General features: G+C 35.7%; 1 pseudogene; it reads right to left on the bottom strand.

The window, feature by feature from the left end:
* Window positions 1-1292: 1292 nt before the first annotated feature.
* Window positions 1293-7200, bottom strand: LOC107819105 (casein kinase 1-like protein HD16; annotated as a pseudogene).
* Window positions 7201-16967: the final 9767 nt, after the last annotated feature.

Below are 16967 nucleotides of genomic sequence, written 5' to 3'. Positions count from 1 at the left end.
GCACACATTTACACAGCTAGCACGGAGGACAATAGTTCAAAGGAACAGTAAAAGAGGACTCCAACAAGCAGCAGCACAATCGAGAGTACCCCCTATGAAGAAGTGCAGTTGCTGTAACAGGCAGGAAGAAGCAGTTTCTTTCAGTTTAAGAATGGCTTAGCATGAATTATCTAAACATCATTCTGCTTCATCAGTTTTGGACCCTGTTTTTGGCCATATCTTATGAATCGAGTAAAATCACTGATGAGGCAACGAGAACTGAATTGATGACTTCCACGTGACCATAAGTGATCTTTTTTATTAGACGTCCAACCAAACAGGTCATCAAGAAACTTGACCTTGAGTAAGGCCAGATATTCCAAATTTAACTACTAGAATGTGCAGAGTGATAAGAAGCAATGAATGCCAAAAGTGATGAGTAACTATATAAACTTACATCCCGAAGAACCACCTTAGGAGGAATCTGCTCATTCTTCAGCTAGCAACTCGATTTATCCTGAAAAGAAATTGCAAACTTGATAAAACTGTCAGAAATATGCATCAGAGATAAAAGTGTGCCAAACATATGCATCATCTAGAGATTTAAAAACAGATTAAGCAGACTAGAAACTTCCATATCTCAAGTGGCTCGAGCCTAACTTGTTTAATACTCAATATCTTGCCATTCAAAATCTGCAGTCAGTTGCAAGGATGTAGCTTTCTAGAGTATACTGTTGTGTATACAATTCATAATGAGACCTTAAATACTGATTACTACTTTTGACCCACAGACAGTGCAGGCTAATGTGCAACATTTTATATACGTAACAACGCGTCAATGCAGTGAATGAAATATGTCTACTCATACTCAGAACCTCCTGATACAGGGAATGGGACCAAAAAGAACTTAAAACGGGACATCTGAGAGCAATTCAGGAATCAAAAACAAATTTAATACTAGGAGAAACAACTTTTTCCTGGGCTATTGTTTCTAACACAGCTTTAATTAACTGATTAGATGTTTTCTGGGAATGGAAAAATAAACTAATTAGAATATCCAAAACAGAAACCAACTACAGCACATATTTGTGGGTACAAAAGAGGGGGAGAGAGACTTGCGCTGAAATTTCTCCAGCCTAATAACAAAAACTACCAAAGCTAATCAACGAGTGCATATAAAGAGCACATTAGAGACAACCAAGACAATACTTTCATCGTTTAGAGGTTGGACCCGTAAAGTAAAATTAACGAGCATAAAGTAAGAGGACAGAAGTCAAAACTGGGAAAAAGAACTAGAAAACAAAAAGAGAAGATTTGACTGTTAACGTTCAAACTTCTTTGCAGGATCTTTGCATGGTTCATAACACTACAAAGATAGCCTGTTTGGCTTGCCCCCTAAAAGGAACTATTTGATCTGTACGAACTTTAACCAATTGTGAATCCCAATTGTGAATCCCACCACTGGAAATCTACACTCACAAACTGACCGACAAAATCACCATCTTGGACATCAGGAACAATCACATACATTAATGGCAGGGGACTTTGCAAAGATCATCTTCAGTGTAGAAAGCTGAGTCAGCTTTGACAAGGAGTAAATATTGTAATCCATTTCTTCCCTTAGACCAAAAATAGCAGGCACTTTCTTCAAGCACTACAAAGAGAATCTCATGGCACCATTTAAAGTACTTCCAGCAACATTTTGTCTAAGAAACAGTTCGCCCATAACAGACAGATGCAAGGTAAAGATTCTTTGCCCATTTCTCCTGCAGACAGCAATATACACAGTTAGCTTAGGAAATAGTAGGCACACACACCCAGAGATGTGGTTTTCAACGAAGAAAATTAGACAATTGGTTCAACCACCACCTTGACATGAGTGCTGGGAAAAGCAGAGGTACGAAGCGTCTCTTGCGTTTCATCAACAGGTTTCCTTCTTGGTATACTTAGAACAAAAGCAGCTTGATCCCATGTAGCTGCAGTCGCTGTGATACGATAACCAGCATCCCACCTCTTATGGATCCCTTCACTAGGATACAGAAAATCCAATTCCACTGTCTGATAATTCATAGAAGCACATGAATACTCAATTCAGAATTAGGATCATGATGCACATTACCCAAAAAACATAAAAAGGGAAGAAAGGTTTAAACCTGATCAGAAAACCCAGATCCGCGTGACATAACAATTGCCCATCTACTTCCAGCAGTTGCCATAGCAGTGACGTAGAAACCCTCCTTCCATTTTTTGTTTATCCACTTAAATGGAAAGGACTCGCTGACTTTGTAAGACTGCTGAAGATACTGGGTACCTGATATAAACCGCAAAATTAAATTTATCCACTCTAATTCACAGAACCACAGAAGAAACGCATGTATAGCAAGTCACTAAAGTTCCTCTAACCCTTTGACATGACAACTAAGGAGCTCCCGTTGCTAGCTCCTGCTATAGCACTAATATAATAGTTCTTCTCCCATTGTTCCATAATCCATTCCTATATTCAAACAGAAGCACATAGGATTAATCAAACTCTATATCAGTAAAAAATTTGAACATCTGAATCATGCAAGAGTTTAACAGATATAGCATACTAAATGTGGAAATATGCAACATATATTTTTTTTGTAGAATATGCAACATATATTTATACAGCATGCTTCAAGATTGATCACATTCAGTGATAGATAAAAGACCTTGTGAAGAAAATAAGGTGATAATTTGTAAACTTGAGCACTAAATCCAGTCCCTGCATCCATGATTAGGGCCCACAAGTTCGAACAGGAGGCCACACTGCTGATAAACAGTCCATCCTCATTTCCTTTCTCAATATGCTGAGATAGCCTCTCATCAGCAACGTTATAGTGATACCTGCAACCCAATGTTATAGTCACTTTATTTTTCACAAGCCTTAAGCAAACAAATTTTGGGCAAAAGAGTACAACCTTTGCTTCATGGGGCGACGACCATTGTACACACTAATCCACTGTGTTGCAGGCATTCCCATTCGCACCTTCTTCTTTGGTTGTTCATCATCATCTTCTTGCACTGACAGTCTGCCTCTCTTCTGTCCGACTTGATATATAAGCTACATAGATCAGAAACGCGTTAGAGAAATCTAGCTTCTGTCAGTGATTCAACTTCAGGAGTAGCCTGGAATTAACGAAACATGCAAACTACCTTCTGTGCACCATCAGTGTTAATTGGCCTAATGTCTGGATTTGGACCTACTATTCCATCAAATAAGGAGATATATTTAGCATAGTTGGGCTCCTCATCAAATTTCAGGTTCACAACATACTCCACAAAGTGTCTAAATGGAGCCGGGCAGAGGCAGCAAAGAGTTTCTGGAGAAGTTGCCATCTTTTTCTTACAGACAAGGAAACCTTTATTATCACCCTAGTACAAAAAATTTCATTATCAGAGGATAGGAGAATCCATAGTAACAAAATACTGGTATTAAGTAAAATGCATACCTGGTAACCCTGCCACGGCAACTTGGCTCGGAGAAGGAAAATGAGTGTGTAAGCCAGAGATTCTAGATCATCCCTCCGGCTTCCAGTCCGTCCAAGGTGAGCATGCACACTAGCATACCTTACAGTTCCTCTGAAGCAATGGTTTTCTAACTAGTTATTGAATGCAGAATCTAATGCAAAATATAAAGGACACCAAATAAAAAGAAAAGACAAGTCGAACTGTTGATTATTGTACCTAAAGACATCAGGTCGCTGATCGTATTCAACATGTAGACCAGTTGAAGTGTCACGCCACCTTGTTGCTGAAGTATTCAAACGGCAAAAGAACAGACATTGTATTAATAGAGGAAAATGAAGAAATCAAATGTAGATCAAGATTCATATACATTTTCTTTCTAGATAAGTTCCAATGAATATTATACCTAATCCAAGGTCAACTAGAAACAATTTTTTCTCGTCAGGAGTCCCAGATGGTCCAAGAAGAAAGTTCTCAGGTTTTACATCCCCATGCACATACCTGCAAAAAAACAGCAGCCAGAATGACAAAACTTACTTCAGAACCAATAAACACTGTTACTTTCCTTGAAATACTGAAATTTTTGCACCAATGTGAACACTCAACAAGATCACGCCGAGCATGGTAAAAGTAGTTCAGCACTTTGTGGATGCATAGACTTCAACACATAAATAGATGTAGTTAGAGAAACCTTTTATTCTTATGATTCATAGTTGATGACATCTACTTGTGACAAGACAACGTGATCTCTTCTATAACAACCAAATAACAATTTTCCTCTGTACAGATTCAAGCTCCATAGATCTAGGCGATATCACGATCACACAGAACTTACAATCTCTACAATAGAACACAGCTATCCAGACGAAGTAAGATAACAGTCATTAACATTAGAAAGATATACTTACCCTCTAGAGTGCAACTTCTCTAATATTGAGATAGCTTCAATGGCAATGCATGCTACCATTTCAATAGACATTCTGAAATTGGCAACATTAAAGATCCAAACTTAGAGTTTGAGGAACAAGCATATGATATCAAAAAATAAGCTCTTAAAGTACAGATAATGGAAAATATATCTCACGTATGGGAATTGTTGTTCCAGACATCCCATAAACTAGGACCAAGCATATCCATGACCTGCAATATTATAGGATATCAGTAATATTAGTGGAGATTGAAATGATGCAACTTGAAACAAGAATAAAGTAACTCAACTACATAAAGAGATCACGTACCATAATGTAGAAATCACCTTGACGCCCCTTATAATGAACACGTGGTATACCATGACTACCACCAAGGGCACTAGGGGGAAAAAAGCAAATGGCATGAATTGTTAAGATAATGTTACTATTAGGTATCAATACTCGGAATAAAAAACGTACAGATATAATGACAAAAATAAAATGAAGACTTACTTGTAGACCTGCCACTCATAAGGTGGTCCATAGTTACAACCTTTGCTACTTCTGTGCTCAAATTTTAAGGCAACCTAGAACCACAAAAGAAACGACAGTATGATCAATTTGCATATCAAAGAGAAGTCCTCTCCAACATATTCAGCAAAAAAGGCAAATAAATGCAAAATGTAATGTTCCACCTCTACGGCTCCAGAGCCAGTTCGTTCGTGAGGATTTGTTATATTTACACGACGACCTACGTACACTTGACCAAATCCTCCTTTACCAAGCTTCTTCTCAATCCTATAAGCTGGTGATCCGCCAACCTGGACCTGTTACTCGCACAAGGAAAATAGTAAATTCAACAACTCAAGTTGAATCCTTCAATTAGAAACTACAAGGAAATTTTGAACAAAGAGGCAAGAATAGCAGCAACAAAATCCTCCATGCTGAAAGCATTATGAAAATCGAGATTTTGTCCCATACATGAGCACATATTCTTATCAGTCACAAAAGCACATTTATCCTAACAATCAACATTAATAACGACAAGCTTAACAGCATATATATTTATCCTAACAGTCAACATTAATAGTAACAGCATACTTTTTTTTCTTATCGTGGTACCCATTTTTTAAAGGAACTAGCTCAATAGCATAATTCTCATCAAAGAATCTCTATTTGCATAGCTTAATTGACAAGAGAAACTTAGTAAATGCCTGCCATGTTAGAGATAACAAGGCAAGTAAAGAAACAACTCGCAGATAGCACTCACTCGTCCATTCAATCTGTCCCTCAAAAAGAAAAAAGAAAACAACTTTTCATTCAAGAAAACAGGTGACAAAAAGCAAAACAGTCACAAATAAAAGAAGAGAGAAGCTACTCTGGTTTATGTAACTGTGTACTAAAACACCTAAAACGCTGAAGCTTTCCAACTTCATGCTCTAAATTATGCACAAAATTCATCACCCATTAAAGATGATGAGAAAAACAACCTAGTTTCACAGCAACCAAAAACCTCCTACGTCACATCCTCATCACTTACACATATCACTTAAAATTACCAACCAGAAAAAAAAAAGAGAAAAAAAATAATTTAATATAACCTGAGACACATTGATTCTTCTTGTGTTGCCAAAATGAACACTCTATTTGCCTAACTATTTAGGAAAAAGTGTTCTTTTTTGCAAACTCAATCTTCGAGACTGTGGCAAAACAGTTTATTTGAGAAGCTTTTTACCCAAAAACAAAAGAACTCTTCTTAAAGATCTTCATAATCAATTTTCAAAAAAGAAAACATTCTTAAGGCTTGCTTAAAGCACGCTTAAGACCTAGAGCTCGGAGAAGCCCAGGTTGTGCACTTCATATCCCTTAATTGTTGCTTTAACTTCAAGGTGCTAAGGCGTGTGGACCTTCACCAACGATTCCTATCTTTAAGAGCACATCATATATCTATAACTTAAATATAGTTTTTAAATTCGTTTGTCCAAACAACTATGTTTGTGTTTACAATTACATTTTTCTGCATTATATTTCTAATTTTTTGTTTTTTCTTCATTGGCACTTTTCTGCACTAAAGCCCGTGCTTTGATAGCGCTTTGAGCTTAAAGCTCCAACAAACTTTGGTGTTCTTTTGGCTTTATGCTTTTGACTACTTTGTTTGCAAAACTATCAAAAGCACGTTTCCTAAAAACTGTTTCTGCAAAAACTCAAACAAAAACCATTATATATAATTAGTATCATAATCAAATGGACCTAAATGAAGCAAAACGAATAGAGTTAAGAATTCATAGAATCCCGTACCCTTTCGGGCAATGGAGGTGTGTTGCCTTCATCCTCCGGCGCCTCCTCCCAAAACTTTATTTCCACTTCCTCCGCCACTCTCATACTCATCCATCTCCTCACTCTCCTTTTCCGCTTCACCAATTCTCTGCGACGACACTGTTTTCTTCACAAACACATCCTTTTCAACTCCCACAGCATGCACGACGTCGTTTAGCTTCTTCTTCCCTCGCCTTTTCGGCGGCGCGTGTGGTAGTGCGTCGTTTTTCTTCTTCCTCCCTGGCCTTATCGGCAGCGCGTGCGGTTCGTTGTTCGGTGACGGCGCGTGTTGTGGTGCGTTATGAGCAATCGGATTTTGACGGCCTCTGCGCACTGCGCTACGCAGTTGAGGCATAACGATCATCCATCAACTTGTGAATACCTTAAATCGACCTTCACAGACGACTTCTAGAATCTTCAACAGGTAAATTCGGAGTTTTTGAAAATCGGAGGACCTGTAAGCCCCGGGAAATGTAGTGTGTGTGTGTGTGTGTGAATTAGGGTTTTGGATCAGTGAAAATATCTGTGGAGGGAAATGAAAAGTAAAAATGGCCCCACAGCGGAAGTGGGTTTATATCCAGAGAGATGGAGAAGAAAGACAAAAGCAATGCTCTCTATGTTTCCTTATTTGATTTTTGTAAATTGTAGATTTAATTAAATATGAAAACATCCATTTAATTATATTAACTCCACGGTGAAAACGTGTCTGAATTAAACAAGTACTAGTGTTCCAACATATTATACTTTTGTTTAATATCAAGCACCAAGTATTTGCTTTTTCTACTCTTCGTACTCATGTTAGTGTTGTGGGACAAACTTAAAAAAATCTTTTAAAATTATGATTTGATATATTATATTATTTTAATAAATTTTAGTTACTATTTATTTTTAATACAATGTGTAAACATATAATAAAATTTATAGAATTGAAGGATACACATCATATGGTAATTAAATAAATTATTTATTTTTTATTTTATTTTTATTAAATTAGAAAGTACTTAATACTAAATATTTACTAATAAAATTTTTTAATAACTTGTCAATTGGCTTAATATTTTGTCACTATTTTTCTATAATATAACATAGATATATATTTTTTTACTCTGAAATTTTTATTATTATTTTTGCTATTTAAAATTCTTTAATTGTCTAAATTTATCGATATACTTTTTGAGTATTATTTACTTACCTCTTATTTTTATTATTATGTGGCATTTTCAATATAGAATATTGAGTTTTAATTTTATTTTAGATTTTTGCTATTTACTATGTGAAAGATTAATTTACTCTTTTCTTTTTTTAACAGTTCATATAGCTTTATTTATTTCGTCTTCCTTTTTGTAAGTAATTCCTATAGCTTTTTATAACCATGAATGTTTCGATGGATTTTTATTTTTTTTGGCCATAATTATAGTATTCTACATGACATCTGCATTTTTTTATAGGAAATTGATACAACTTTTAATTATCTTAATAAATCCCTACTTTTTCTTTATTTCATATTTGTCGGGACAAAAGAAACTACTTAGCCGGATATGAAAGAATTAAAGATTCATATCAAAATTGAATTTAAGATTGTCATATAAGAGTAAAAAAAAAACTAAGATTTTCATTAAATGGGATTCCATATAAGTTCTATTTTCTTATTTGAAAATCTCTCCATAAATTCACTTTAAGAATGCCAAGTGACTTTTTAATAGGTTGCAACTTGGCTTAACCACAATATCAATTATATATGGTAATTTTATTCCATTAATATATATAAAGAGAGAGATTTTATTATTATGTGGCATTTTCAATATAGAATATTGAGTTTTAATTTTATTTTAAATTTTCGCTATTTACTGTGTGGAAGAGTAATTTACTCTTTTCTTTTTTTAACAGTTCATATAGCTTTATTTATTTCGTCTTCCTTTTTGTTAAGTAACTCCTATAGCTTTTTATATCCATGAATGTTTCGATGGATTTTTTTTTTTGTTGCCATAATTATAGTATTCTACATGACATCTACATCTTTTATAGGAAATTGATTGCGATAACTCAAAGTGTCATATTTAAATTTAATAATTAATTCTGTATTCTAAGATCTCGAAAAGTACTATTTATCATTTCTCGACTTGTGTGCGCAGTCCGTATAATTTTTCGAAAAAATTTTATGTGAAAAATGGATTAAAATGTCAAATAGAGTTTTAAAACTCAATTGAATTGACTTTGGTCAACATTTTGAGCAAACGGACTCGGATCAATATTTTTACATTTTCGGTAGATCCGTATTGTGATTTGGGACTTGGGCGTATGCCCGGAATCAAATTCTGAGGTCTCTAACCCGAGATATGGAATCTTGATGAAAAATTAAAAGTTTGAAAGCTTAATGATTTTTAAGAATTTATTGATAATGGATTTATTGTTTGACGTGATTCGGACATCCGGTTATGAAAATATAAGTTAAAGTTTTCTTGAAAATTTCCTTTGATTTAGTGTCCGATTCGTAGTTCTAAGTGTTATTTTAGCGATTTGATCGCGCGAGCAAGTTCGTATGATATTTTAAGACTTGGGTGCATGTTTGGTTTGGAACCTCGAGGGCTCGGGTGAATTTTGAATGGTTAACGAGTTGAATTTTGGACTTGGAACTCTGCTAGAAACTTTTCTGATGCACTGTCTAATTTCCTTCTTCGCGTTCGCGATAGAGGAATCGCTTTCGCGAAGAAGAACTTGAGGCAGGTGAAGTTTACTCTTCGCGTTCGTGAAGAAGCGGCCGCGCTCGCGAAGGGTAGAGGGCAGTGTTCATCGCGAACGCGTGGAAGCGTTCGCGTTCGCGTGGAAGCGTCTGCGTTCGCATAAAAGGCGAGGCTTGGCCGGGCACCAAGCGATAAAGCTTCGCGTTCGCGTAGGGTATATCGTGTTCGTGAAGGCCAAATTTGGCAAGGCTTCACGTTCGCGAAGAGCAAAGTTTTGGCATCACAAAAATGTGCTTCGCAAACGCGAAGGTACTATCGCATTCGTGAAGGGTAAAAATCCGAGAAACAGAACATAAGTTGTGAAAAATGGAATTTCGTCCCATTTTCAACCATTTTCCATTTTTGAGCTAGGGTAAGGCGATTTTTGGGCGATTTTTACGGAAAAACATTGTGGTAAGTGTTCCTTATCCTTATTGATTATATTTCATGATTCCATACTTATTTATATCATGAATCCGTAAAATTTTGGGAGAAAAATCAGATTTTTATAAAATCTTAAAAAATGATAATTTAAGATTTGAAGGTCTATTTGACAACGAAATTTGATAATTTTTTGTATGGTTGGACTCGTCTTGGAATGGGTGTTCGGATTTCGTAAACTTTTTCGAGATTTGAGACGTGGACCCCACTGCCAATTTTTAAAGTGAATTTCGAATTTTTATCTAGAAAATTAGTAAATTCATATGGAATTATTTCCTATGATTCGTATTGAGTATATCGAATTGTTTGTGAATAGATTTGACGCTTTTGGAGACCAATTCAAAAGGAAAAGTTGTGGTCGAATAATCGATTGAAAATTTCAAAGCGAGGTAAGTGTCGTGGTTAACTTTGACTTGAGGGAACAGAACCCCTGAATTATTTGCTATGTGTATTTCATGTGCAATGATGTATAGGCAAGGTGACGAATGCCTATACTTTGTCAATTTAATTGGTTGCTGAATTATTTAAACATCTTAAATTATTTTAAGACACGAACTAATTATTATAATAATTATTTCTCTCCTATTTTTTGTCAAATATTAATTCGTGAATTTTTGCAATAATTGTTACATGCTTATTTAATTTATGTATCTTAATTTCTACTTGACATTTAGCATATTAAATATTAAACTGCCTATTTTCTCCCTGATTTTCAAAATAAATTGCTACTTGTCATTGTCTGTTTCATAAATAAATCATAATTATTGTATTCTTGTTGTCTTATAATTTCATATTAATTGTTGCATTTATTGGGATAATTTATTTTTATAAGAATTGGTAAATGAATATATTGGAGGAGCGGGTTGCACGCCGCAACGGAAATAAAAATGAATATATATTGGAGGATCGGATTGCACACCACACAGACTTATTAAAAATCCATATTGAGGGATCGGATTGTACGCCGCAAAAGACTTATTAAAAGTTCATATTGGGGGATCGGGTTGCACGCCGCAACATACTTATTAAAAGTTCATATTGGGGGATCAGGTTGCACGCCGCAACAGACTTATTAAAAATCCATATTGGGGGATCGGGTTGCACGCCGCAACAGACTTATGAAAAGTCCATATTAGGGAATGCTACAACAGACTTATTAAAAGTCCATATTAGGGCATGCCACAACAGACTTATTAAAAGTTCATATTGGGGGATCGGGTTGCACGCCGCAACAGACTTGTTTAAATGTCCACATTGGGGGATCAGGTTGCACGCCGCAGATAGACTTATTGGAAGATTGAATATGAATATATTGTGGGAGAGGATTGCACACTGCAACGTAAATTGATTGAAATAATAATTGGTTATGACTGATGAGTTGGCTTCAACTATTAAAAAATGAGCTACTTGATTTACTTATATTGTTGTGGTTATTCTATTACTGCGTACATGTTAATGTAAGTGACTTGCCTTAGCCTTGTCACTAATTCGTCGAGGTTAGGCTCAACACTTACCAGTACATGGGGTCGGTTGTACTTATACTATACTCTGCACTTCTTGTACAGATTTCGGAGTTGGCCCAAACGGCGTACCATAGACTTGCTCGGATTTCAGCTATTCAGAGGAGACTTGAGGTATAACTGCACAGTGTCCGCAGTTCTAAAGTCTACGTCTACCTTATTTTAGCTGTGTGTTTGCTTCTAGACATCTTTATTTTAGTTAGACATTTATTTGTATTATTCTAGAAGCTCGTGCACTTGTGACACCAATTCTGAGATGGTATTTACACATCGCTATTTTTATGGATTATTCATTACATTTCAGACTTTACTTCCGCATTGGTTTCTTTGTTATTAATTAATTTAAAATTATTTAAAATGGATAATATTATTCTAATGTTGGCTTGCCTAGCAAGTAAAATATTAGGCTTCATCACGGTATCGGAGGTGGGAATTTTGGGTCGTGACAGTGATACAACTTTTAATTATCTTAATAAATCCCTACATTTCCTTTATTTCATATTTGTTAGGAAAAAAGAAACTACTTAGCCGGATATGAAACAATTAAAGATCCATAACAAAATTGAATTGAAGATTGCCATAAAAGAGTCAAAACTAAATTTTTTAAAAAAAAAGATTTTCACTAAATGGGATTCCATATAAGTTATGTTTTCTTATTTGAAAATCTCCCCATAAATTCACTTTAAGAATGCCAAGTGACTTTCTATTGGCTTGCCACTTAGTTTAACCACAATACCAATTATATATGATAACTTATATATATATATATTCTCTATACTTACCTCTTATTTTTATTATTATGTGGCATTTTTAATATAGAATATTGAGTTTTAATTTTATTTTAAAATTATGCTATTTACTGCGTGGAAAAGCAATTTACTCTTTTCTTTTTTTAATAGTTCATATAACTTTGTTTATTTCTTCTTTATTTTTGTTAAAGTAATTCCTATAGCTTTTTATATCCATGAATGTTTCGATGGATTTTTTTTGTTATCATAATTATAGTATTCTATATGACATCAGCGACAATAGTGAGTTACTTTAGTGATAAGTACCCTCTACTTCCAACTAAGAGGCTGTGAGTTTGAGTCACCCCAAGAGCAATGTGGGGAGTTCTTGGAGGGAGGGAGTCGATGGTCTATCGGAAATAACCCCTCTACCCTAGATGAAGATGATGTCTACTTAGCCCGTCTAGATTTAAGAATCTCATCACGCAAGATGAAGATGATGTCTTGATTATTGGGTCTGCTCCAATCACTCCACGTGAGTTATTTCACTCAAAGTATGGTGTAAGAGAAAACTTTGCTCCACCATCCATGACGGCTATCCAAACAATGGTGACTAACACTTCAAATGTTAAAGAACAACTCGTAAATTTAACAAAGGCAATTGAAGGGTTAACGAAGTATATGCAAGATCAAGATAATCAAATTGCCAAGCTGATAGATAGAGTTGAAATCATGATGGAGGGAGATTCAAGTCATGCACCTAGAAATCTCTCTATGATGCAAGATAAAGGAGACTCATATGCAATGCAGACAATGATTCCTAAAGAACTTCAGATTTCAATTGATGGGGTTATTCCCATTGACCAGTTGAAAGACTTCATTATGGGAACCATCAAAGATAAGTACGATGTTGCTGCCAAGTCTTCTCTCGCATATGCGAAGCCATACACTGCGAGAATTGATAGTTTGAAGATGCCTAGGGTTATAAACCCCAAAAATTTCAACAATTGGATGGTAAAGGAAATTTGAAGCAACACATTGCGCACTTCATCAAAAATAATGCAGGAACCTATGGAGATTATCTTGTCAAGCAGTTTGTCTGTTCCTTAAAAGGAAATTTCTTTTGATTGGTACACTGATATTGAGGTTGGTTCCATCGATAGCTGGGAGCAACTTGAACATGAATTTCTCAATTGCTTCTATAGCATAAGGAGAACTTTAATTATGGTTGAACTCACAAACACGCATAAAAGAAAGGATGAGCCAGTCACTGATTTCATCAATTGATGCAGGAATACGAGCCTCAACTGTAAATACAGGCGTAGTGAAGCTTCTGGAATAGAAATGTGTATTCAAGGAATGCATTGGGGACTTTACTACATCTTACAGGGTATCAAGCCTAAGTCTTTTGAAGAATTAGCTACACGTGCTCATGATATGGATTTAAGCATGTCTTCAAGTGGAAATAAAGGGTCGCATGTTTATGAACCTCGTAAAGTGAAGGATAAACAAGAAATAAAGAAAGGAGGCAAGTTTGTGCCAAAGTACGAGAGCAAGGAATCAATAAATGTTAATGCCTCGCCATTAAAGGTCACTACAAAAGTGAGTAAGAATCAAAGTGTGAAGACAACATCCTTGCAGGATAAAGCTGGGCGAAAGTTAACTCTGAAGGAAATGTAAGCAAAAGAAGATCCATTCTTGGACTCTGACATTCCAGCAATTTTTTAAGAACTCCTTGAGTTGAAACTTATTGAGTTACCTGAAATGAAACAACCAGATGTAGTTGGAAGGACTAATGATCCAAATTATTGCAAGTACCATCGGTTGATTGGCCACCTTATTGAAAAATACTTTATCTTCAAGGAGAAAGTCATGGACTTGGCCACTGAAGGAAAAATCTTGCTTGAGGATGAGAAGGAAAGTTCGAATCAAGTCTCTGTCATTTTTGGTTCTCTTGATCTCATCGTCCTTTGCAATTTTGTCGAAGTACATGAATATGATGGCATCAGAACTGCATCATCACCATGTATGATTAAATTTGGTAACTTTGAACCTATCGATGTGAGCAAATCATTGCTTATCCCCATATAAAATGAAGTAATAGTGGAGGAAAGATCTAAAGAGGAAAGTGAATCACGTGATGGTCAAACTGATGATGAAGTTTGGATTCTTGTGACTCGACGGAGACGCTGCAAGACAAATTCACAAAGGGAGTCAAATAAGAATACTAGGAGGAAATTTTAAAAATACCCAAGAAGAAAATGATAAAGAAGAATTAGAAGAAAGCAAAAATGGAGGAGAAGCACTATCAAAGGCTACGACGTCCAGTGACATTGGATAAATTCATGCCAAGCAGGTTACGCCCGCAAGCTTCCTGTGAAGATATCAAGGCCTCATGTTGTAAGGTAGATGAAGAAGAGATAAAGAAGGAAGATCCATCATTGTCGCCACCTCCCTTGTCTGAAAAACTCACTGAGCATCTCTCTGAAGAAGTGGACACTTATGATGCAAAAATCACATTTCCTAATGATGATCTTTTGCTTGGTGAAACACACCATAATCGTCCCCTGTTTATGGTCGGATTTGTGCGTAAGTAGAGAATAAGTAGAATTTTGATTGATGATGGATCTGGTGTCAATATTTTCCCAATTCATATTGTCAAATAACTTGGCATACCGATGGATGAACTATGTGAAAGTCATTTAATGATTCAAGAGTTCAATCAAAAGGGGAAAGAGCTATATGTGATATTAAATTGGAAATAAATATGAGAGATATATGTTCCAGTGCATAGATGTACGTGATCGATGCAAAGACCTCATATACTATCTTGTGAGGAAGGCCATGATAAATGAATACAGAGGGGTTTCATCCACCTACCATCAGTGTTTCAAGTACCGTAAAGATGGGATAGAAAAGAAGATAGTTGCTGATGATAAGCCATTTACCGAGGCTGAATCATACTCTGCCGATGCAAAATTCTACTTGAAAAAATATGTATCAAAGGAGGTTAAGGTTGATGATGTGATGTTGACGAAAAGTGTTTCAAAGAAGGTTGATGTCACAACTGGTAAGACAAAGATTACGGTTGAAAAAGATTAGGTTCTTTATGATAGGAACACGGTGAATGAGGCGTCTTCAAGTAAGAACTTGAATCATGTTCTCCGATATGTCCCAAAACCAAGGAAGTTTGAAGATCTATCTTCTGAACTATAAGGTAATGTGCTAGGAGACTTGACCCTTCCTATCAAGCGAATTGATGCAATTAAGTCGTCTACAAAGTTGTTTAAAGGGTTTGTCAAATCATCAAACCACAATTTGCTTCTAACTCTATCACAGATGAGGGCTTTAACCCAAATGGCTATAAGTTGTTAGCAAAAGATGGATGATCCCAATGAACCACTCAAGTTGGGAAAACTCCCACTTGAAGTTTCAAACCCTACTCAAAAGATGATGATGGAGAAAGGGTACTCACTGAAGCACTCACGTGAAGGTTTGGGTTGCAAATAACCCCCCAAAGGGCAAGTTGTAACTACATTACTACTAAAGAAGTGTCTACGATGCTTAATGAGAAACCTTATATGTTTGATCGACTTACGAAACTAAGTACCTCAGTCTTTGACAGGTTGGGACCACTAAAGAAGGAAAACAAGCGTCATGGAAGTAATGGAAGGATTGGAGGACCTATCTTCACTAAAAATGAGATTTTGACCATAGACTGCCCAAGTCTGATTACTCTAGAATGAGGCGAGAGACAAAACTTGTAGTTCCGTGCGGAGAAGTCCTCAAAGCAAAGGCTCATACTATAGTCCATACTAAAGAACATGAGGAAGATGAAGAAAGTATGGGGTCATCATATCATATCACCATTCATGATGAACAAAATGCTTCATCTTATACGCAAGTCGAGGAAAAGTTCCTTGATATTCATGTATGTCATCATATATCTTTCAATGATGGTGATCCTCAAGAGGATGGAGATGCTAAAGATACACCACTTGAGCTTGAAGAAGGGGTGAAGACAACGGTTAATGCACTAAAAGAAGTCAATCTCGGAGATGTTGAGGATCCAAGGCCCACATATGTAAATGCCATGCTAACTGGTTATGAAGAAAGCAAATATATTGAGCTACTTAAGGAGTTCAAAGACGTATTTTCTTGGAGCTACAAATAGATGTCAGGTTTAGACCCCAAGGTAGTTGTTCATCATCTTGCTGTCAAATGAGGTGCGCGTCCCGTGGAGCAAGAACAATGTCACTTCAGACCTGAACCGGTTCCCTTGATTGAAACAGAAGTTAACAAGCTTATTGAGGTTAATTTTGTTCGTGAAGTTAAATATCCTAGGGGTGTTCGTCGGTCGGTACGGTACGATATTTAGATATTTCGGTTCGGTATTTTTGGTATTCAGTTTCTTAAAATACAATACCAATATCGTACCTACTTAAATTCGGTATGGTTCGGTTTTTCTCCTTTCGGTTTCGGTTTATTCGGTTTGGTAACTTTGGTTTATTCGGTTTGAATACTAACTTGTGCATATAGTCATAGACTGTAATATTCTAAATTAAAGTACTCAAAAGTACAAAACTAAAAATATTTATTAACAAAAGTTTTGTCCAAAACTAGCAAATATCAATCTAGAGAGAGAAAACTGTACATAAAAGAATAAATTTTATCATTAGAAATGTCTTGTTAGTTGCTTAGAGTTAATTGATGAACTTAGAGAATAACGTAAAGTAAAATATTAGATTTTTATATTTATGTTATAATTAATAATATGTGTATTATGTAATATAATATATATTTCGGTACAATATCGGTATTTCGGTATTTCATTTTAAAATACCAAATACCAATGCTTTTTAAAAC

Source organism: Nicotiana tabacum, chromosome 19, assembly GCF_000715075.1.
Source record: "Nicotiana tabacum cultivar K326 chromosome 19, ASM71507v2, whole genome shotgun sequence".
In the NCBI taxonomy this organism is placed as follows: Eukaryota; Viridiplantae; Streptophyta; class Magnoliopsida; order Solanales; family Solanaceae; genus Nicotiana; species Nicotiana tabacum.
This window is presented reverse-complemented; position numbering and strand designations above follow the sequence as displayed.